The sequence below is a fragment of the Bubalus bubalis genome, chromosome 12, assembly GCF_019923935.1.
Source record: "Bubalus bubalis isolate 160015118507 breed Murrah chromosome 12, NDDB_SH_1, whole genome shotgun sequence".
Taxonomy (NCBI): Eukaryota; Metazoa; Chordata; class Mammalia; order Artiodactyla; family Bovidae; genus Bubalus; species Bubalus bubalis.
The window spans coordinates 75423799-75448452 of NC_059168.1; the positions used below are offsets into that span (position 1 = coordinate 75423799).

Below are 24654 nucleotides of genomic sequence, written 5' to 3' on the forward strand. Positions count from 1 at the left end.
TGAAGCATCTGGTCTGAGAATTAGTAGTCATGGTGGGAATACTTGTATTTATGCTCTAGCTTTGTCAATAAATTACTCATATCTCAAGGAGGAGAACCTCACGAGGTCTCAGTTTTCTCATCTGGAAAATGAGATGGTTGGAATTGATGGTCCCTTCTAGCTTCACGGTTCATTGATAGTGCTCCTTGCCAAAAGAACTGATCTGAAATCACAGAGAACAAGAGCTGGCATACTGTCAATGGGTAATAAATACTTAATCAATGGATAAATAAAATTTTGATCTTCAGTTCTTTCTGAGCTGATCCTGAAAATTCCAAAGTTTAAGATAAAATCAGTTCAGAAAACCCTATTCCTTAACCTTCACTGACTTGACTTCTCCTTAGGGGCTTTCTGCATCTTTAAGCCTGGTGAGAGAAAGATAGCAGCTCTGCAGAAGCACTGGGATTCACATTTCAAGTTATGAGATGGCAGTTGATGGTTGCAAGTACATAGAGACACAGAGATGCAGCGGTCCCCTCTTCTCGCCTTTTGCAGTTTCCCCGCACAGCCTGGCACCTGCGTTGGCATTTGCTGTCTGAGTCTGGCTACTGACTAGAGTCCCACCCTCACATAGACCTCAGGTATCTGGGCCTCCCTCCGAGGCTGTGAATCATCAGAGGTGCTGAGTCTTCTCCCGCTTTGAGTTACTGGCAGAGGTGTTGTTTCTTCCTAAAAGTGGAGGGAGGGAGTTGCTAAGAAACACATTAACATGCTGACGACACAACAATCTCCGAGAGCTTGGGCCTCCAACGTTTGCCTCTAATCAGGAAATCATTTTTAGAAGGATTTGTTGGTGTAAGAAAACAAGCTCCCGAACTAAATTAGGATCTGGATTATTTTTTCCTCCTCTCCCAATCTGCCTCACATGGCAGATTGGTGAGCCCTCGCGGTGCTGTGCGTGGCGAATTTGTTTCTGTTGCACATTTTAATTCAGAGCTCCGGAAGGTGAAGGTGTCTGTGTTTCTAAGGACTGCGTTTTTTGGAGCAGCTCCCTTGGAGGTGTGGGGCTCGCCTCTCCTTTCCTCAAACCAGTTGGCTTTCTTGGCAAGGTGGCCCCGGTTTCAGGATTCTTTAATCTGATTGTCTTTTTCTTTTTTTTCCCCCTGCCAGTAATGAATGCACCGCGTGTCTCTGGGAAATTAAGGTAATCCATTATACTCTTGTCTTCCTATCTCTGCAGCACGGATAATAGCATTTAACCCACCTTTGCAATATACTGAGTGGCTTGTCAGGGTCTCTTCTTTAGAAGGACAACTTGAAAACATTTTAATAAATGCTCCTTAACTATATGCTTTAAAAATACATGGGGCCAAATGGCAAACAACTCAGTAATAACTAGTTCAGCAATGCAGACTGGCCATTCATCACTCTCTCTACAATTTCCACTTCTCTTTCTCTTTCCACATCCTTCCATTTCTCCAGGGATACCTTGTTTCTCTTTGGAGTTAGAATCTAGGGAGAACCTAGAGGTTTGGTAGTTATGGTCCCTGCTGCCTGTGAAAATCCAGCTGCTTCTTCAGCTGGGAAAGCTGTTGAGTTTCATGCTCTGTGAGGCTCCCAGTGAACTCTGTGCTGAAGGACAGAAGTGGGTGCCCCGCTTGGTGATGTCACAGAAAGATTGGGTATACCTGGATGCAGGTCCTCTGTTACATGCCTGTGGTTTCATTTCCAGTGCAGGTAATGACCTGATCTAATAACACTTGTCATGTTGGTGTGTGTGTCAAGCAGACATTCCATGGGGTGGAGCAGTGCCCATCAGACTGCAGTGTGAACCTATTTTAGGGATCAGAAGAAAACATCAGGGACTGAGTCCTTATGTGTTTGCAGGGCTGGCCCCTTGAAGGGACATGGCAGTTAGTTGTCCCAGAGGGGAGAAGACTCTTGAGAGTCCCTTGGACTGCAAGGAGATGCAACCAGTCAATCCTAAAGGAAATCAGTCCTGAATATTCATTGGAAGGACTGATGCTGAAACTGAAGCTCCAATCCTTTGGCCACCTGATGCGAAGAATTGACTCATTGGAAAAGACCCTGATGCTGGGAAAGATTGAAGGTGGGAGGAGAAGGGGACGACAGAGGATGAGATGATTGGATGGCATCACGGACGCGATGGACATGAGTTTGTGTAGGCTCCGGGAGCTGGTGATGGACAGAGAAGCCTGGGGTGCTGCAGTCCATGGGGTTGCAAAGAGTTGGACAAGACTGAGCTACAGAACTGAACTGAACTGATGTGCACTCAGAGTACCCAATGTTCAACCATTAGAGTTTATTCCTTTGTGGTTCAGGGCTCTATGGAAATTTTCAGAAACATGATGGTGTTGGCTTGAGAAGACTATTCCTCCTGTGTTTCTGTGGCTCTGGCATGCTCCTCTTGATTGAAGAGATTTGTGTTGATAAACACCCTCAATCCTCCTGAGCCAGAGACTTCCTGGATAAAAAGACCTTATCTATAAGAAGACTCCAAGACCAAATGAGCATCTGGGTTAATCTTAATGTCCTGGTTTCTCCACCTTGTAAGAGACATGGTTTAGATGAGTTGGCAAAAGATGGGTTTAGATGAATTCTCTATAAAAAAAGTGTGTAATGTAGGAGCCACATGGGCAAGATAACCCAACAGATCAAGCCTGACCTTCGCAGGAAACACTATCCTTATTTTCTTAGGCTCTGAGTTCTGGGAATACATGCTCCAGAGAATCCACGAGCCACTAAATTCTATAACTGAGCTACCCCTCTGGTCAATGAGGACTTCCCTCATCTGCATGGTGAGATTAGGAGACTACAGTCTCTCAATTGTGGATTGTGTGTGTGTGTATGTATTTAAGCAACAGAAACCCTGCTCCCCGACCCTCACCAAATGTTATTGGGCTGGCCAAAAAGTTCAGTCAGTTTAGCTTATGAACAATCCTGAATGAACTTTTTGGCCAACCTAATATCCTATATGGAATCCCCAAATATTAAGCAGATACAAGTGGCCATGGATGTGAGGGAGTAGAATTCTCCTTGTCTGTACATCTCCCATGTGGCGCCCTCTCCTCCATGGCTTCCAGCCACTTCTGTGGAATTCCAGGGCTAAATCACCAAGCATGTTGACAGAAAAGGTCCCTGAAGTTCCAGAGAAGTTGCAGTTTGTACCAGGCACATAGGAAATGTCCAAGAAATACATCAGATTCATTAAAATTCTAGCTGAGAGATGGAAGAGTTAAATTAAAGCAGCCAGAGAGGCACTGGGGTCATGAGATTCTGCCCTCCATGGACAGGAAGAGGACTTTCGCTGTCCCTTCAATTTTTCCTGCTTTTAGGAGCCCCTTGCTTCCTTCTGGGTCCTCACCGCTATTTACACAGTGCGACTGGGGTTGGGATGAGCCCACAGGAAGGGGTGTTCCTTCTCTGCTAGTGCAGGAATGGATGTGGCATCAATCTATCTGCAATTCTAAGCTCAATGTGTTTCCCTTAAATTTTTAGAAAAACCAAAGGTACTTTGCAAGTGCAATAGAGCTTCCAATTAGGCATTTAAGCTCCCCATTTCTATTTCCCTAATGACTTGACTTGCTCTCTTGCTTTATGAAATGAAAATAGCTTTATTTGGGCATGAGGATGCAGCTGATTGCATGCTTAATATGCTTTTTGCAACCAGCTTCTGCCTGTGTCTGGCATGTGCAATGGGCAGAATAATACATTTACATGCTTATTTCTCCTAAGTATACTGGACCATTTGTTCCAGTCCCGTACCTGTATTAACCGAAGGTGATACAGTCTGGGTAGAAGTGCCTGGAAGGCTGGTGTTTACTCCTCCAGAAGGAAAGGTGTCCTTGAAGGGCAGACACTGGCCCTAGGGCTCTGTGTGTGTGGGAGGGGATGGATAGGTGGACTTATCAAGTGTTGAGAGGTGGAAAGCAGAGAGGGGCCTGGTGTAAATCCTGTAAAAGAGTTGGATCAGAGATATGGAGGACAAAGAAAAGGCCCTGGAATGACATCAGCTAACTTGTGAGAAGGAAATAGCAAGAATGAAGAATCCAGTTCTGAGAAGGTATAGGGTTAAGGGCTAAATAATTGTTTCTTCACTGGGGAAATAGAACTGAAAATAAAATATATACCCACTTCCAAATTTATCTAACTACTGGGCAGAGTTAGACACCCCCCCCCACCTCCTCCTCCCAGGTTCTAGAAAGCCAAAGGTCATCTTGTCTTTGGCTTTCTGGGTTTCAGCAAACATTGAATCAACTACAGCCCTGGGTGTTGTTCAGGTATCCACGCAGCATTTTGGAAAACCACTTCAGAAGATTGTCGGGGTTCTCCTCTCTGCCCAAGTCTTGTCCTTCCTTCGAGATTTCCCCAAGCACAGAAGGCTTCTGAGGCCATTCTGGCTTATGCTCTGTGTTCCTGTTATTGTTCTCAACCTGTATGGAGGCTCCGTGCACCCAAGGTCTTGTGCTCTTCTTCCCTGGCCCCCAAGGTGAACAGCTGGGCATAGCCCATGGTTCTCAGAAGCCTTGTCAATTTACAGGCAGGAAGTGCAAGTGCGGTTTAGGGAAAGCCAGAGCTAATGCAGCCCTTTTCGGTCCTTCGTCTGGAAGCAGCAAGCTGAGAATGCCCTGCTGCGACTGCCTGGGAGCCAGCAAGCTTTTCACATGACTTTTTTTTTTTTTTTTTTTGATGTGGACCATGTTTAAAGTCTTTCCTGAATTTGTTACAATATTGCTTCTGTTTTATGTTTTGGTTTTTTGGCCATAAGGCAGGTGGGATCATAGCTCCCCGATTAGGGATCCAACCCACACATCCCTGCATTAGAAGGCAAAGTCTTCATCACTGGACTGCCAGAAAAGTCCCTTCAGATGGCTTTTTAAATGCAGAGCCCTCCGTGGAGAAGACCACAGCAAGGCTCTGCCGTATGGGGTGCTCTGTCGAGTGGAGAGTCATCTGTCTCAGGGTGGTCTGTGGCTGCGCTTGGCTTTCTTGTCTAAGGTGCCCTTGATTAGACCCGAGATTATAGAGGTACCTGGCCATTGCCATGAGGCAGCCGTGGCTAAAAAATAGACAAAGGGAAGGTGATTTCACATGGCTTCTTCTTATTTCAGGGAACACTCTGGGCCTGCCTCAAAGCACATCTCCTGCTCAGCAGTGTTGGCTGGCCCGTTGATGGGAAGGCCTGCTTTCCAAGTCGGAAGGAGACCCTGAGGTCATTGCATCCATTCCCCTGCCTTCAGGCAGGATTAGAGATAAGCTGCCCTGCCAGAGGATAATCTCTTCTACTTGTAAAAGCTTCCAGAGCAGGCCCCAGTCTCTCCCCAGACCATTCATTGCAACTTTTAACAACCTTCACCATCAGGAAATTCTCCCCCTTAGCTATCCTAAATCCCTTATGCTGGGGATTAAGTTTCTCTCCTTATTCTATCCTCAGTAGCCACTGCCAAGACTCACCCTGCACTGCCTAAGAACTCTTCTGATACCTGAAGATTGTATTAAATCCCGCCTGCCTGTCTTTCCCCAATGAATAATCCCAGCTTCTTTTCCTCCCAGGCCCTGCTGCCCGGTCTGCTTATCACCTCTGAGGCTGCCCTCTGATCCCTTGCTAAGTGCCAGGCTCCCTGGAGAAGAGCCCAGAACCAGGACTTGGAGTCCAGTAAGTTCTGACCCATCTTACTTCCAATGAGAGTCTTTCTTGAACCTGTGGCATGAATGTTACCTTCCTGTTCACGTACCCCAGTGGGGCTTGCATGCTGGTGATGGTCTCACTCAAGGGCTTATGGTCACCTTTCAGCATACTAGTGTACCAGATCATTTTTCTCTACTCCCTTGGATAAGGGCCAAATATATCACACCTGGGCATCCCCAGTAGCTCAGCAGAATCTGCCTGGAGAGTACATGGGTTCGCTCTCTGAGTTGGGAAGATCCCCTGGAGGAGGGCATGGCAACCCACTCCAGCCAGCATTCTTGCCTGGAGGATCCCCATGGAAAGGAGAGTCTTGTGGGCTACTGTCCACAGGGTCACCAAGAGTCGGACATGACTGAAGTGACAGCATTCACACATGCATATCATGTTCAACACGGGCATCACTGCAGCATCTTACTTGCACCAAAACGGACCACTACTGGAAGCAAGGAGAAAGGAGAATGCAGACGATTCTCAGTGCCTATGGCTCTTCTGGTGGATCAGACAGAAACAAGTAGCCTGTATTTGTCCTTTGGTTGGATGTGGGTCCTCACACCAGTCTGATGATGACCAGCTCTCTTGGTCTGATTGCTTTCCTTCCTCTCCTTTTCTGTGTTACCTTTTCACAGGGGCCAGGGCCTCCCACTGTGTTCCTGAGGCCTGATCTCCCCCACCCCCGCACACAGCATGCTTCACCCAACTGCCCCTCCCCAGGCCATCTCCTATTTCCTGTTTGCAGCAGGTCTCAAAGCTATGGTTTTTCCAGTACTCATGTATGGATGTGAGAGTTGGATTATAAAGAAAGCTGAGCACTGAAGAATTGATGCTTTTGAACTATGGTGTTGGGGAAGACCCTTGAGAGTTCCTTGGACTGCAAGGAAATCCAAGCAGTCCATCCTAAAGGAAATCAATCCTGAATATTCACTGGAAGGACTGATGCTGAAGTTGAAACTCGAATCCTTTGGCCACCTGATGTGAAGAACTGACTCATTTGAAAAGACCCTGATGCTGGGAAAGATTGAAGGTGGGAGGAGGAGGGGACAACAGAGGATGAGATGGTTGGATGGCATCACCAACTCAATGAACATGAGTTTGAGTAAGCTCCAGGAGTTGGTGATGAACAGGAAAGCCTGGCGTGCTGCAGTCCATGGGGTCGCAGAGTCGGACATGGCAGAGTGACTGAACTGAAAGTGGTCCCAGGGGTCTGCACAGCCTAAACACGCTCCCTCTGCACTGGGTAGAAACAAAGGTGGGTGAGGTGGCCACCTTCCTCAAGGAGAGTGAAGGGGACCTAAGGACCTGAGACACAGGTGTGGTGAATTGAAAACAGCATGCAGGACTTGGCCTCCTGTGTATCCACAATAGGAGAGAAGGGGTCAAAGACAACCCTCAAAAAAGGGTCTAATGAAGTAGGAAGGTACTCAGTGCACAGGACGTCAGGCAGGGGCAGAGAAGGCTTCCTGGGGGAGAGGGGGTTGGAGGTGAGCTGGGTAAAGAACAGGCCAAGAGTAGAGGCAAATAGGAAGCACTCAATTGGCTCCTGGCTTCTGCTTTGCTCCCCACCACCCCAGTTCTTTCAATTCTTTGCATCTCTAGTTTCCACGAGGGCTTCTCTGGTGGCACAGATGGTGAAGAATCTGCCTGCAGTACAAGAGACCTGGGTTCAATCCCTGGGTTGGAAACATCCCCCTGAGAAGGGAACAGCTACTCACTCCAGTGTTCTGACCTGGAGAATCCCATGGACAGAGGGGCCTGACGGGCTACAGTCCATGGGGTCACAAAGAGTCAGACATGACTGAGTGAGTAACACTGGTTTCTAGGAGAGAGAATCTTCTTCCTTTCAGTCTATTAGTAAATGAAAAACAAATTAATGAGCATCTATTATATACAGTGGCATATTGGTGGCCGTGACTTGGTTCAAGGGTGTGGGATTCTGATTTACTTGTCCCTGGGCTGGAGGGCAGGACCAGGATTGCTCAGGGCTCCTGGGCCCTGGGCACCTCTAAGTTCTGAGCAACGCTGTTGCTTTCCCACATTGTGCTGTGCAGTATTTTCACTGTCTTCATTGTTCTCTGTGTGGTTGGAAGAACCACAGGGTCCTAGGCCATAGGGTGCAGAGATAAACCCGGCAAGGTCCTGCTCAAGTGAGGCAGGGTAGGCAGGATTCTAAGTTAGTTCCCAAATTCCTGCGCCCTGGTGTTCCTGCCCTGTGGAATACCCTCCCCTGGAGTGTGGGTGTGGACCATGAATGTGATGGGGCTGTCATCCCCTGGACTAGGTTATGTTACAGGTGGAGTTGATGGTCACCTGACTCAGTCAGTGAGCCCTTCATGGGGACTGGGCTTTTCCTGATGGGAGAGATTTGTAGCATGAGGGGGTTTCAATGTGAGGAAGACTGTTTCTGACTTTGAAGTTGGAGGCGCCCAGGGCAAGGAATGTGGGCAGCCTTCAGGAGCTCAGGGCTTGGTTTGTGGCCAGCAAGGAAATGGAACCTGTAAGCCTACAACCGAAGGACCTGAATCCTGACATAACCACACAAGCCTGGAAAAGCACCCCAAGCTCTTGATGAGAACACAGCCTGGTGGACACCTCTATTTTAGCCTTGGGAGACCCTGGGCAGGGAACTCAGTCTGTCTGTGCCTAGACTTTAGACCCACAGAGCTGTGAGCTAATACATGGTGGGGGGCAATGATTTAAGCTTTTAAGGCTATGGTAATTTGTAGGTTTGTCATATATAGCTTTTATTATGTTGAGGTATGTTCCTTCTATTCCTGCTTTCTGGAGACTTTTTATCATAAATGGATGTTGAATTTTGTCAAAGGCTTTCTCTGCATCTGTTGAGATAATGGCTGCTATCCAAATGTCTACAAGCAATAAATGCTGGAGAGGATGTGGAGAAAAGGGAACCCTCTTACACTGTTGGTGGGAATGCAAACTAGTACAGCCACTATGGAGAACAGTGTGGAGATTCCTTAAAAAACTGGAAATAGAACTGCCTTATGACCCAGAAATCCCACTGCTGGGCATATACACTGAGGAAACCAGAATTGAAAGAGACATGTGTACCCCAATGTTCATCACAGCACTGTTTATAATAGCCAGGACATGGAAGCAACCTAGATGTCCATCAGCAGATGAATGGATAAGAAAGCTATGGTACATATACACAATGGAGTATTACTCAGCCATTAAAAAGAATACATTTGAATCAGTTCTAATGAGGTGGATGAAACTGGAGCCTATTATACAGAGTGAAGTAAGCCAGAAAGAAAAATACTAATACAGTATACTAACGCATATATATGGAATTTAGAAAGATGGTAACGATAACCCTGTATGCGAGACAGCAAAAGAGACACAGATGTATAGAACAGTCTTTTGGACTCTATGGGAGAGGGAGAGGGTGGGATGATTTGGGAGAATGGCATTGAAACATGTATAATATCATATAAGAAACGAATCACCAGTCCAGGTTCAATGCAGGATACAGGATGCTTGGGGCTGGTGCACTGGGATGACCCAGAGGGATGGTACGGGGAGGAAGGTGGGAGGGGGGTTCAGGATGGGGAACACGTGTACACCTGTGGCAGATTCATGTTGATGTATGGCAAAACCAATACAATATTGTAAAGTAATTAGCCTCCAATTAAAATAAATAAATTAAAAAAAAGACTATGGTAATTTGTAGAAGACAAATATGCATCAGTAGAAGCAGCAGTACAAGATGAATAGATAGGGGAATGCAGAAAAATGTGTCTAGGAAAATATTCAGATAGTGGTAAATGTTGTCCTATGACAAACCTAGATAGCATATTAAAAAGCAGAGACATCACTTTGCTGACAAACGTCCCGTATAGTCAGTTCAGTTCAATCACTTAGTTGTGTCTGACTCTTTGTGACCCCATGGACTGCAGCACACCAGGCTTCCCTGGCCATCACCAACTCCCTGAGCTTACTCAAACTCATGTCCATCGAGTTGGTGGGTGATGCCATCCAACCATCTCATCCTCTGTTGTCCCCTTCTCCTCCCACTTTCAATCTTTCCCAGCATCAGGGTCTTTTCAAATGAGTCAGTTCTTTGCATCAGTATACTCATCTTTGCTCTGTATAGTCAAAGCTATGGTTTTTCCAGTAGTCGTGTATGGATGTGAGAATTGGACCATAAGGAAGGCTGATCACCAAAGAATTGATGCTTTCAAACTGTGGTGTTGGAAAAGACTCTTGAGAGTCCCTTGGACTGCAGCAAGATCAAACCAGTCACTCCTAAAGGAAATCAATCTTGAATATTCATTGGAAGGACTGATGCTGAAGCTGAGGCTCCAATACTTTGGCCACCTGATGCGAAGGGCCGACTCGTTGAAACACTGGGAAAGATTGAAGGCACAAGGAGAAGGGAGTGGCAGAGGATGAGATGGTTGGATGGCATTGCCAACTCAATGAACATGAATTTGAGCAAACTCCAGCAGACAGTGGAGGACAGAGGAGCTTGGCATGCTGCACTCCATGGGGTCTCAAAGAGTCAGACACAACTTAGCGACTGCTGCTGCTGCTGCTAAGTCACTTCAGTTGTGTCCGACTCTGTGCGACCCCACAGATGGCAGCCCACCAGGCTCCACCGTCCCTGGGATTCTCCAGGCAAGAACACTGGAGTGGGTTGCCATTTCCTTCTCCAATGCATGAAAGTGAAAAGTGAAAGTGAAGTCGCTCAGTCGTGTGCGACTCTTGGCGACCCCACGGACTGCAGCCTACCAGGCTCCTCCGTCCATGGGATTTTCCAGGCAAGAGTACTGGAGTGGGGTGCCATTGTCTTCTCCGAACTTAGCAACTAAACAACAGCAAAGGTTGTGTAGAAGAATAACCCCTAGATGTGTAATGGAGAGGGGACCCTGTCGTTACTTTGGGAGGGGGAGTCAAGGGAGCATCTGTTCGCTGAGCTGGTGTTTAAGGTGAATGTCATCGAGGACCCAGTTTGCTGGAGATCGGGGGCCCGAGCAGTTCAGGAGGAGGGAACAGCTAGGTAAAGGCCCTGTGGCTTCAATAAGCCTGGTGTTTTCAGATGCAGCAAAAAGCAGGTTCTTGTGACTGGACGCAGTCTACAGGGAGAGATACCAAATCATGCAGGGCTTTCCATGGCTGAACATGGAATTTGGATTTTATTTTCAACATGAGGGAAGCCAAGGAGGATTTTAAGCAGCGAGTGACACATCTGCACAGTCTGTTTTGATGTTTATAAAAGCTCACTCCAGATCCTGGCTGGAGCTTGGATTTCCCTGGAAGCCGGGGTGGGTGTGTTCATTCAGGGAGGCTGTAAGCAGGACTCTGCATTGTCCCAGTGAGCATGCTGGGACCTGGGGCCAGGAGTGCAGAGGAGATATGAGAGGTGTAGATTGGGCTTTTTCTCTTTCCTTTTCCCTTCCCTTCCTTCCTTCTCATTTTCTGTTTTTCTTTTTCTTTTTTTTTAAACCCATTCCTGTTCTTCTTCCTTCTCTCTTGATAAATTCGCACACCCTTGTCTAGCTGTGGCCCCACGGGACCAGAATGGAAGGCCCATACATCCTCCTACTGGAGACCAAGCACATGGAATGCGTGTCTGGAATCTGGGTAAACAGAAGACAGAGGAATGGTAACAGTCCCCAGGGCCCACCTGCTCAGGCTGGAACGGTCCCCGCTCTAAGACTGGTGTCTGTGTTTGTCACCCCAGGCGAGCCCAGTATCTGGGCATGGAGAGTCCTGGTCCTGCATTGTTGACAGTTAGCCTGTTGTACCCAGTTCATCCTTCTCTTAGAGGCACCTGAGTGTGGAAATCATACTTCATGTCTCTGTGCTGCTGGTGCCCACCCCATTCCGCCTGTACATGGCAGGTACTTGGTGAAGGCTTGGTGGCAGGTGATGGGAATTTGGTTCTCAAACTAATGCTGATGGAACTGACTCTAGACCGAAACTACCATGTGTCATTGTGGTCATTTATTTATCCCATCATCTATCCCATACATATTTATTAAGTGACTACCGTATGCCTTGCCTGGGACTAGGGGCTGTGGATACTATATCAAACAGACTGAGAGTACCTTTTATGTAAGGAACTTATTCTTAAAGGGGAGGTAGTGTTTTTTTTAAGTATAAAAATAGTGAATTAAAAACAAAATGGAGGTAAGTGCTATGAAGGAAATAAACAAGAAAACTAAATACTTCAGCCCAGAGACTCCCAGAAGGACTAAGTCCAGGTTCTGAAGGTATAATTTAATGAACGAACAAATGCACAAATCAATAATTTCACTGCCCCTGGATTTGCTATATTCTGCTCAATTTCTCTTCTCTGAGTCTGTTTCTTCTGGGAGGAGGTCTGTAAAGGAGGGCAGATATTCAGGAAAAGGCTTAAAGGGAGAGTGGCAATCTCCAGTCTGCCTCTTAGGGTGATGGCTGCAGTAGGTGGGGTAGATGGGCCATGTGAAGGACAGAGGCTCTTCCTTTGTCAGAGGGTGTGATAGGAGGGGGTCAGTTAGGAAATAGGGAAAGGAGATGGACTTAGGGGACATGGAGATAGGTCATGAAAGATTACTGGTTAAGGGAGAAGGAGGTTAAAGGCCAAGGTCCAGGACCACATATGGGTCTCTGGTTTGGACAATGGTTTGTTCAACTGACTGGCTTTATTGAATTAAGACATTAGTGATAAGGAGCAAGAGAAGGGGCGGTGGGGTGGGGAGGTGAGCTCAGAGAAGTTTAGACATGCTTTGTTCGAGGCTCTTGTCCGCTAGGAACTTGTCACACCTGTGGCCAACCAGGCAGGAGAGCTGGGCTGGAGACGTGGGTGTGGAGTTATCATTTGTCACCCAGACACTGGAAGCTGGGAAGTGAAGGAACCCAGGGAAGAGCAGGGCTTCAAGTAGGAGAGGAGCTGGCGATGGAAGAAGTTGCATATTCAGGAAAAAGTTTAACTCAGGGAACTGTGTCTTGGCTGGTAAGGCGGGAAGGGGTGGGCCTGGAGCGCAGGTGATGCTGTGGTGGGAGGGCCTGGCTGCCACCCAGGGGCCCCCACTAGGTGTGCAGACGTGGGGGAAAGGGAGGCGTGCATCTGATGCTTCTATTTTCACTGCAGGTAGGAGGGAGGTAATCTGTTGCTTATGACTCTTCCCATTTGTTTTTTTTTTTTAAGAAGTGCAACTGCAGCTCAGTAAATGCTCAGGAAAGGGCTGCAGAACGAGAGGGGTTGAAGGTCTGGGGGAGAAGAGGAAGCAGTGGATTGGGGGTATGTGAGGAGCAGGATGCCTCTTCTAACCTTTCAGGAAGAAAGGGCGGGTAGAGAAGCAGGTGTGTGTGTGTGCATTGTGTGTTGTGTGTCTGCTATATGTGCATTATGTGTTGTTTTGTGTTGTCTATGTCATGTGTGTGTGGAAACCAGAGGTTCTGCATTTCACACTTTGCTGCCTCTGCATTTCCAGTGAAGTTGGAGGCAAGCTCGTTTGAGAAGGAGGAAGAAGGTGGGAAGCAGGTGGGTGAGTGGGGGATGCTTGAAGGAGCCCCAAGGAAAGGGAAGGGGCGAGCTGGCCAGGAGCCTCTCTGGTGGCCTTGGGGAGTCTCCGTGCACAGGCCACAGCATCAAGAGGACAGCTCCAGACCACACCACGTGGCCAGCTGGGGCCTGTAATTTGAAGTTCTTCCAAATCCAAAACCGAGCAGGCTGGGCAGATTGGAGCTGGCTCCTCCAGGGCGCCTGTCTCCTTCTCAGCCTCCCAGGAGGGAGGGATGGAGGAGAGGTGGCCGTGGCAGAGGGCAGCCTGGGTTACGGCTTTCCTGGGTGAAAGGTTGGGAGGAGCCCACCCGGGAGATTTTAAGATAAGCGCATGCAAATCTTTCTGTCTCCATTTCTGTATTGCCTGCCTCACCACCTGCCCCTGCCTCCTCCCCAAGTCTGTTCCATAAATAATTAATGACTGTGACTGCGGGTTCTGTTCCCATAACTGAAGACACCTTTTGGCAGCTCGGAAGCTTTGCAAGCTGAACGGCTCACCTTGTGTCTAAAACTGTGGCTCCAGACAGTTTACTGCTGAGCGTCTTTGTGTTGTGATGGGCGCCATTAATGTCACAGCCATAAGCCCAAACTGGCTGCTGAAGTGGGAGTCTGGTGACACGAAGTTCTGGGGACCAGCGATGTGGGGCGGGGAGTCAGGTGGGAGGAATTTAAAGTCATGTTAGGGGCCAGATTCATTTCAAACTACTCCATTGTGTGTTGTGGAAATACAATGTGTTAGGTTACATTCCTCAAAGCAGAGCCTGTAATGGGGATTCTTGAGAAAGTGGTTTATGGATGAGAGGCTCTCAGGGGCAGGGACTAAGAGAAGGATGGAGCAGGGATAGAGGCCGAAGAAGGATGTGGCCTCAGGTGTGCATACAATGACCTAGGTAGGGTTCACTGAACCCCAGTGTTGGACTTGTCTTGCCTGCCCTTTTTCCAGGCAGTGGCAGGGGGCACTGGCTCTGATTCCTTGTGATTTTCCCACTTAGACCAAGAAAAGTCCGAGAAGTCACCATACCGCGTAGTGCTAAGTCGCTCAATTGTGTTGGAGTCTTTGCGACCCCTTGGACTGTAGCCTGCCAGGCTTCTCTGTCCATGGGATGCTCCAGGCAAGAATATTGGAGTGGATTGTCACCAGTGGTTCTGTTACTATGTCCACTTACTTTACTTCATATACTGAAGTCATTCATTCATTCATTCATTCACTCATTCATTCAACAAATATATACTGCAGCTCTTCCCTCTACTCTTATATTGTTGACTCTCTCAGGACATGTTTTGTTTTAAATGCTGCACTAGTCACTGAAAGCCAAAGAATTTTGTGCTCTCAGATGTGCCAAGAAACCTCTCTTCTGTCTTTGAGTTTCTGTTGGCTGTAGCTCATCAGTGTATTCTCAGCATCTGTACCCCATCTAAATAAGTTTAAATGTCACAATGGGGTGGAAAAGGAAGAGAAAAGAAGAGCATTGCCACCTCAGGAGGAGAGAAAAGGGAGGACAGGGTGAAGAGGGGAGAAGCCAGGGCCCTGGGTTGGCTTCTGAGTCCTTCCAGCTGTCACTCATGGACCACCCTCAGGATGGGAATAAAGAAGAGACAGGCTTAGACATCCCACCAGTCTACCATGGATGATGGAGTTCAGGTGCCGGTCCAAGGCCACCCTGGGGGCTTGTTGCTATGGAAGTGCCTTCTCAATGCAGGTGGCTGAGGCTTTATGAGCCTATTAGTGCACTTTTTCTGATGTCATAGAGAGGCTGTCCATTTGCCATGCACTTCCCCATGTGGTCCTGGAACCCCAGTCTGTAAAATCAAAGCTTCTGATCACTTGATCCCAAAGGCCCTTTCCAGAGCAGAGAGCCTCTATCTCAATGATTCCTGGTGCAAATGGTGAAAAACAATTAATCCAGGCTGAGGGGATGTGTCTACTGGCACGTCAACTTGGATGGAATGACAATGGCATGCTGCTCGGCTTTTGGAGGCATTGAAATGAGGTTGAGGGGACCCATCACTGTGTTGGAATCAAGACTTACTAAACTTGAAAAGCTGAATAAATGGACCAAAACCCAAAAGATAAAGTGCCACATTTTTGAAATTAAAAACTAGCACTTGTACAAATACAGATGAGAGAAACCTGGTCAATGAGCAGTTCAAGTAAAAATACTTCAGAGTTTTAGTTCAGGATATATTTATGAGTTCAATAAATATTAATTGGATACCAGGCACTGATCCAGGAGCTGGGGACACAGCAGCGAACAAGATGACATCATCCTCATACGGCTTACATTCTGGTATTAAAATGTAATGCACAATACCCAATATGCGGTACAAATAAGTAGGTTATATGATACAGGCTGGCAAAGGATGGTGAGAGGAAAGGAGAAAGCTGAGCAATGGGAAATAGAATGATGGGGTGCTATTTCAAATGAGGGGCAAGGAAGACTTCTACAAGGAGGTAACACTTGGCCTGTTAGCTGTTTGACATGGTTGCTAAAAAGCTACTGAAATCCTTGGTTCTATGACTAATTATTCCCACTAATTAGTGTGACCTGCCTGGATACCTCCGCCTACGTACGATCCCGTGACTTCCTCCAGCCGCAGCATCAGCCCTGAAGGTTAGTCCAGGGTTTTCAGAAAATCACCAAGCCAGCCTGCCTGACCTTGGCTTCTTTTTGATTAATCTGGATCTCCTGGGCTCTTGTGAGCCATCACCCATGGCAGGACATCCTACCACTGACCATTTCTGATGCTGCCATCCGGGATCTGTGGTTAATGCTACAGACACTTGGGATGAACTGGACTCCCCTGCCCCCTCTGGCCTGAATGTGGGGCCACCCACGGTGCCCAGATAACCAGCAACCCTGATTTATTCACCCTGAGCTCTCCCAGTCCCTTCATCCTTTGAAAGTGCTCTATTGGTACTAGCTTCAGAAGAAGATTCAAAGGGAACATTTTCTGTTTTATTGATGTTCATCTTCCTGAGTTTGCATCTCGTGTGGCATCAATGCTAATTTTTCTAGGTGGGGGAAAAAAGTTTCTTCCCAAACTTCTTGCAATTTTATTAATAATGTAGCAAGTAAGGCCACGTATTCTGATGGCTTAGCTGGTCCCAGAGAGGCCACCCAAGCCTCTGAGCGCCCTTATTCTCCCTCCCGCCAACTTAGCCTCTCTCTCAGGTGGGTTGCCGAGGCACCAAGAGCAGAGGGCAGGGGGAATTATGCATGAACAGAGAGATGAGAGACTGACCTTCTGTTGTTTAAAGGTTAAAATGATTTCTTGGGAAATGGAACAAACTTACTAATCAGAAGCTGTTCTGAATTTTTCCTGCAAAAATTAGACTGAGTTTCTGCACAGGCTCTGTTTGGGAGAACATGTACACACACATTTAACAACTCAGTCAGGTTCAACTTAAATTCGTTGAACACACCTACTGTGTTCCTAGTCCTGGAACTTAGGCTTAAATGGGGACATGACTTAGGCTAATGGGGACATGAGAAAGAGGAAAAAAAAAAGCTTTAGTGACCTATAGGTCAAACAATGGGAACATGCAATGAGCCATCTTTCAGCTTCATGGCACTTAAACGGAATATGATAATTATGCCAGGGATTTCATGAAAAGCCAATAAGATCAGAGCCCATTGTAGAGTCTGCCCCACTTCCACAGCCATGGTGCTGGTGGTGAGGCAACAACCTTCAGGATAAAGTTCATGGGCACCAGGACATCTTAGCCAGAGGGCTGAACTGAAACCAGAGGAGTGGCTTGAAACATAAAAAACAAACATGAACTGAGTACATTGTCTGTGTCCAGCACTATGATGCTACTTCAAAATATACTCCCAATAAAGGTGGAGAACTTTTCTGTCTTGTCCTCTGCTCTATTCTCAGAACTAGAGCAGTGTCTGGTATTTAGTACAGGAGGTGTCTTTACCCCTTTGCAGGACACAGCCATAGTGGCTTTCACTGCTGACGCCACAGTGCTGGGCACTGGGGTGCTGCTGTTGCTAGAGCCTGGATGTTGCTGTCCCCACCCTTAGCAGGATGAATTCAGTGCTGTGCATCCTCCTGCATGCTGCTGGCCTCACATTCAGAATCTGGCTTGTATTCATCTGACTAGGGAAATTGAGGTGACCTCAGGGAACATGGACAGTAGCTGCAAGGGAAGCTGGTAACTGAGCATTTGGTTTGTATTCTCTTCTCAAAAAACCAATGAGGTGAGGGATTTGTGAAACGTTGGGAGGGCATCCCAAGGTGTTAGGTGGTATAGAAGAAAGAAAAATGATGGTTACAAGAAGATAGGTGGTCCTCGTGTGCCAGGGATAAAATTATAGATGTGGTAAGAGCAGATAGATCTTTGTATGTCTTGTTTTAAGGTCTGGACTCCTATCCATAGACAGTTGGGAGCTCCTAGTGGGTTTTAGGCAGGGGAGTGACAGAATCTGATTTGCATTTTAGATTGATAGCCCTGAAGGCAGAGTGGGGAGGGTGGTGGGAAAGATTAGGGCTGGAAGGAGGATGACTAGAGTTAGAGAGAAGGGGATTTGGAGGGAGAGGGGCAAGGGAGGGAAAAGTGGAAGTGGCAGGGGAGAGAGAAAGAAAGAATGAACCTGGGAGGGCAGGTTCGTAGAGAAGAAATCTTGAGCATTGGCAGCTGCAGTCCTGAATGATAGGGGTAGGGGGAAGGTCAGAGTTCTCCCCCAGGCAAGGTGTTTTTAGGTATGGGTGATATGATTTAGGAAGTTGGGGGTGTTCATTCTTGAGGGGTTCACATTGTCTAATTCCTTGAGCCCCAAGCCAGCCTGCCTACATCCTTTGTATGGATCATCTCTCTCTTTCCCTCATCAGGTAGCTCAGTTCAGTTCAGTTCAGGTACTCAGTCATGTCTGACTCTTCATGACCCCATGAATCACAGCACGCCAGGTCTCCCTGTCCGTCACCAACTCCCAGAGTTTACTCAAACTCATGTCCATCGAGTCGGTGATGCCATCCAGCCATCTCATCCTCTGTCATCCCCTTCTTCTCCTGCCCCCAATCCCTCCCAGCATCATAGTCTTTTCCAATGAGTCAACTCTTTGCATGAGGTGGCCAAAGTATTGGAGTTTCAGCTTTAGCATCAGTCCTTCCAATGATCATCCAGGACTGATCTCCTTTAGAGTGGACTTGTTGGATCTCCTTGCAGTCCAAGGGACTCTCAAGAGTCTTCTCCAACACCATCGTTCAAAAGCATCAATTCTCAGGATTCAGCAAACTTTTTCCTTAAAGGGTCATATAGTCATTATTTTCAGCACTGTGGGCCATGCGGTCTCTGCCTAGACTGTAGAACTGTGGTGCAAAAGTAGCCGCAGACAATCCATCCATGGAGGGGTGAGGCTGTGTGCCATTAAACTCTATTTACTAAAACTGTCCAGCCATAGTTTTAAGACCCCTGAGCTACCTGATTCCTACTCAGCCTGACCCTTTGTAAATGCTCTTATTGCCCTTTGTTCTTTTCCTTCAGAGCTCGCATCTCAGTCCTAATGAATTATTTGTCCAAAATGTGCTTAGCACTGACTCCAGTGTTGGGGTTATAGCAGGGTCTGTGCCCATCTTGTCTCCATGGCTCCCAGAGCTGACAGATATGTCACCCAGAATGCCTCTCGTGCTCACAGTGTGCATTGTTCTCACTGCTTTGTATTCATCAGTTTGCTCAAACTGCCCAGGGATAGCCCAGTAAGTAGATACTCTTCTTATCCTCCTTGACAGATAAGGAAACTGAGACTCAGAGAGGCTAACTAATGTGCCTGGAATCATACAACTGGAAAGGAGGGGGATCCGACTTTGGACTCAGTTGGGCTCTGTAACCACAACACCATTGATAAGTTGCTGGTAAAAAGTGAACCAAGTAAATAAGAAGTTCAGTTCCTCCTCTGGTAGGAAAGGGGGCAGGGTGAGGTAGGGCTTCCTAAGGAAGAGGATGGAGACCTGGCACTGTCACTGGGGGAGAGGAGGTGGGAGCTGACTGTGGGCAGGAAGTGGCTTTGCCCTGTGGTCTAGATGAGGAGGAAGGACTTGCATGGATGCTTCTACAAGCTGTGGGCTTTCCTCTCGATGGACGCAGCAACGTGTGGCAGGGAGGCACTGCTGAGGTCTGGGTTGATGCAAGTTGTGGGTTTACCAACAGGTATCTTATTCCTAGGTAGTGCAAGTGGTAAAGACTCTACCTGCCGTCACAGGAGGTGCAAGAGACATGCTTTTGATCCCTGGGTCGGGAAGATCCCTGGAGGAGGAAATGGCAACCCACTCCAGTATTTCTTGCCTGGAAAATTCCACGGACAGAGGAGCCTGGCAAGCTATAGTCCACAGGGTTGCAAAGACTGAGCACACTTGCATGAATCTTGGGTCAGAGCAGAAGCAGTTGCTGCCTGGATCAGATCACCTTCTGGTTTTGGCACTTACTGATCTTATAACACAGACACATTGCCTAATTGAGTTGAGTCTTAATTTTATGTTTAATAATTTTGCATCTGAGAACCTTGCTCAACTCATTTATTAACTAAGAGTTCATAGAATATGTTAAATTTTCTAGATAATCAGATAAAATGTCTTCAAATCATTAACATTTTATTTTTTGTGTGGGCATTGAAACGTAAAATATCATCTATTGTTCATTTTGTATTCTTTCTTTTGACTTATTTCACTCTCCAGAAATGCCAGTAAATTTAAATGCAAATAGTGAGGAAGCATCCTGTCAGTAGTTTAAATATTTGGCAAGTCATTTCCTGTTCCTTTTTGTACATAATATTTTGCAGATTAATGATTTCACATTTTTCATGGAAGATTTGTGTCACTGATTTGGTAACAGTAAAAGCAAATGCACCTGAAGGCACTGGCCTGTGATATTAATCGGAGCTCAGCAGACTGGCCCTACTTTTCCTTCTGAGAACTTTTTGTGCATGAGTCTCCCTGAGGGCAAGGATGCTCAAGCCACGCCTTGGGAAGCTATACCTCCTCCCGCCTCACTGTGGCCTGTACCCCACTCTTTATGGCCCCAGCAAGTGTTCCCAGCTCCAACCAGGCAGCACCTAGTGCAGACTACTTCCTGCTGACCATGTGCTCTGGACCCATTTTGATGTTGTATTGAGGTGTCTGTCAGAAAAAGGACACCGTTCTTGCCTCCGCTGGGAGTGGGAGGGGTGGGCACCTTCCACTGTGTATTGTGTATAAATATGCATCTGAATGTGTGTACCTGGTGCTCAAATTACAACCTCCAGTTCCTTGTGGTGGAGATAAGTTTCTCTCATGATGTGATTAATAACTAAAAATAAAAAGGTGACTCTAGAGCCATGTGGGTTAGTCCTGAGAGAGTAGAGATCATGGTGTGTAGCAAACCCAAACAGGTTGCAAAGAGCTGAAAAGACATTCATTTCTAATAAGATGAATTTTAGCAGAGATGAAATCAAAACAAATTCTTTTTATAAAAAAAACATTGATATAATGAGTTGGGCAAGTCTGTGGTAGAAGAGGCTGAATAACAGGTACCGGGGTGAGGAAACCCTGGAGGTTTGGTTGACTGAGCTCATTATGGATGAAAGACTCCAGGGTTGGGCTGGCCCTTAGCCCCCTCCCTGCCCCCTGAGTGGACTGCTTCCTATTTTAGTATCATCAGCAAATAGTAATTGAGTATGTAGTGTGTGATATTTGCAGAAGGCATTAGTGAAATATGAAATTTAATCTTCTACTTTCATATATTTTAATTCTTTCACTCATCCTAAAACTATTATTGATAACCTACATTGTATTAAAATACAAAGGTGATTAAAATATAGTTCTTAAAGGAGCCACAGCTTATGTGGGAAGAGAGAATCAGTACACAGGATAAAATGCCTAAAATATAAGGATATGTGATAAGTATATGATAGGATACAAATTCATGAGGTCTGCACATTCAAAGTCATTGCCCTTCCCCAAGAACACCAAAGAGAATCATGTGGCCTCTACTTCAATCCTCCTCCCTCATCATGAAGACCACTGTGGGAGTAGCTTGGAGATAGCAAGGACAATGATGAAAGAGTTTAATAAATATAACTATAAACTATGCTTTTGGAGACTCTCTCACCTCTTTTGAGAAATATGAGTAGAGAATGAAATTCTTTTTTAGTTACTTTGGGTGGTTCAAATTTAACTTCTTGAAATCAACCCCACTCTGAAATAGAACCTCTGGTTTAGGGGATTGGAGATCATGCTGAACATGTAATGTCATGGTAGCCTTCATGATGGAAATGAACTGGGGCCTCATTTCCAGGGTTGAGTACGAAAAGCCAGGCAGACAGAAGAGTAAAGGGAGGCCACTGCATGGAGGAGGCCTAGGGGGTGCTGTGGAGAAAACTATAGTAAGGTGCTGAGGAGGGAAAGCTCAGGGCATCGCCAGAGGTCAGTAGAGAGGCCTGTGCAAAGGAGAGTTTGTGGATGTTGCCCCAGCCATCTACTTCTTTGGGAGCTGTCCTTCATCCACCAAAGCTTTGTCCTGTATTTCCTACATATATTGTCTCCAGGGAATCAGAGTTAGACAGGGCAGGCAGTGATGGTGTGTCCCTTCCTATTTCCTGGGCAGTGTTACCCCTTCTGACAGAAGTCTTACTGGTCTCTCAGTCTTTCCAACTGCAGGACTGGTATAAGTATCCTAGCACCTTATTTTTACTCATAGGAGCCTTCAAGTCTCATATTTAGGGCTATTTTCTAAATGACAAAGACAGAATTCAGAATCACATAAGTGCATAAAATATTTATGATGAACCTGAGAGGTTAGTTTAATCACATACATCTCTTTCCTCTTGTGTATTAATTAATCCTGATAAATCCCCCTACCTTTTTTTTTTTCCTCCTGCTACATCTAAATTGCTCAGAAAAGATGTGTTTGTGGAAGACAAGCTGGAGGAGGTGTTTCAGGATCATCTTAAAAGAACAAGCCCTAAATATTTCAGATGGAGTCACGAGTGTAGCAGATCCATCATCCTAACATGACTAGGTTGACTTCAAGAGAAACACCCATTTTTACGTACTTGAGAACTGCCCTGAACTCACTCTGGCCTCTGAGATCTTCTCTGTTATTACTGAAGACCTGCAGGATGGGTTGGGTTTGAATCCATCAAAATGAAACCCTAAGTTCGACCATCAGTACCTACTAAGTCATAAACAAATTGTCTGGATATTTTATGCTGAGGATGAGGAAAGAATAGGAAGAGGTGTCAGGAATTATGATTCCCTTTCATAGCTCTGGCAACTGCAATAAATCTTCTTCTGTAGTTAGACAATGGCTTTTACTCTTAAGATGAAGAAAACCAATGCTAACACAATCTATCTACCATGGAGATGAGCTGCTGCAGATGAATCTTAAAGATCTTCACTCTGTATTTTCCCCTCATTTAGATTCATCAAATTTCCCACAAACCCAACAGTAGCTTTTGATTTGGTTTCCTTACTCTGGTGATTTAACTCTTGTTCAAAATGAAACATTAGTTCTGACATCCATTTCCAGGAAAAAAACAACAACGATAACAATCTGATTTGCGAGGCAATGTCTTAGTCTGTTTGGGCTCCTATAATAAAATACATTTTTGTTGGGCTTCCCTTGTGGCTCAGCTGGTAAAGAATCCACCTGCAATGCGGGAGACCTGGGTTTGATCCCTAGGTAAGGAAGATCCCCTGGAGAAGGGAACAGCTACCCACTCCAGTATTCTGGCCTGGAGAATTTCACGGACTGTATGAATTCCATGGGGTTGCAAAGAGTTGGATACAACTGGGCAACTTTCATAACAAAATACCACAGATTGATAATCTTATAACAGCAGAAATTTGTGTCTCACAATTATGGAGGTTGTGAAGTCCAGAATGGAGGCACCAAGGTGGTTGCATTTGGTTAAGGATCTCTTCCTGATTCATAGTGGACACCTTCTACCTGTGTCCTCACATGGAGGAAGGAGCAAGGGATCTCTCTGGAGCCTTTTTAAGGTGCTAATCCCATTCATGAGTGTACCACCCTCATGACATAAGAACCTCCCAAAGACTCTCTCTCTTAATATGATCATCTTTTGGGGTTAGGATTTCAGTGTATGAATTTGGGGTGGGAGAGGGACATAAGCATTCAGACCATAGGAGGCAAATAATAGTGATAGGGAGATCTTGGAAGAAGAAACACTAACATCATCTGTAGTTCGAGATTTTTCCAAGTATGGTGAAAGAGATCTGGGGGTCTGGGTATACAAGGTGTTCATGAAGAAGGACATCTGTCTAAGTACAGCTAGAGAGGCACTTGCAGGCAATGCGTGACTGGAGAAGCTGGGGCCAGAGCACTGAGGACATTTTATGTCAGTAGCTCTCAAGACAGGCTGCTCATGAAAATCTTCTGGGGAGATTAAAAAATACCTTTGCCATCAAGTTCCATATCAGAATGATGTATTTTTAATAATTTGTGCCTTAGAGTGAATGAATTCAATTAGATCACTTGCCTCCCAAACTCTAGTTGAGACTACTGAATAAATAGAAGTTTTGTTTGGGGGACTTAATTAACCTTGGAGCATGGATTAATTAATTAATTGAAAAACCATGTGTGTGTTATTTTTCTATTCAGGGTGTTAGAATGAAGAGGTAAGGAAGGCCTTGTCCCACACTTTGAAGAACTCATCCATCAGTGGGGGATATATACAAACAAACAAACAGATATTTTATAATACTGCTCTCTAGACAGAGAGAACTCTGCTTCTGTTCAGCACATAGTCTTTTACACTCACACTTTTGGCTCTTAAGGGTGATCCTTTGGCACCAACCATCACTCTTGAAGCCTTGAAGGGCTGTGTTCTGGTGAGACGTGAATAAAGTGAGGGGATAAAGGGTTTTTTTACATGTGGAGCACAGAGGCAGATATGTCATGTTCCAAAGGGGTGATAAAGCCAAGTCAATGAACTTGATAGAGTTTGACAGCCCAAATCCATATCAAAGACAGTAGAAGAGGGTTGAGAATTATGGTATGGGAACAATTGGAACTGGTTGGCTGGAGGGGACCTGGAGATGTTCTGGAAGGAATACTTTTTTATGGCTTCTCCTAACAGCTGACATGGGTTTGGCAAGTACATTTAAAGGTCTGGACTAGAAGCAATACTAATTGCCATATGCTTTTCATTGTCTCTCTGGGAAAATGCATTCTGTATTAAGAAAGGAAGTAAAGTAGAACCAAAGACATTTCAATTTATATAAAAATAGTGGCATTATTGATGCTTTTCCTTTGCTTCACCAAGTAAATGGAATGACAGAGTAGCAACGTGATATGATTACTTGACTTGTCTGCTTATAGGCAACGAAAGGAGAACTCATTATTTCAATTACCATTGGAAATATTTCAAGAATATGTTAATCTACTTTCTTGCCTTGGTAATAGAGCATAGTGGAAATAACAGAATATTTGTTTCTCTGAACCTCAACAACCTCACAT

At 46.0% G+C, this 24654-nt stretch overlaps 1 long non-coding RNA gene across 1 annotated transcript in view; it reads left to right on the forward strand.

Moving 5' to 3' along the window:
* LOC102390492 overlaps positions 1–24654 on the forward strand; it is a 286855-nt gene that overhangs the window by 99161 nt on the left and 163040 nt on the right. Inside the window, exons 3-4 of the long non-coding RNA XR_006543526.2 lie at positions 1150–1183; positions 5554–5656. This is a non-coding gene — a long non-coding RNA (uncharacterized LOC102390492). The remainder of the gene's footprint in view (positions 1–1149; positions 1184–5553; positions 5657–24654) is intronic.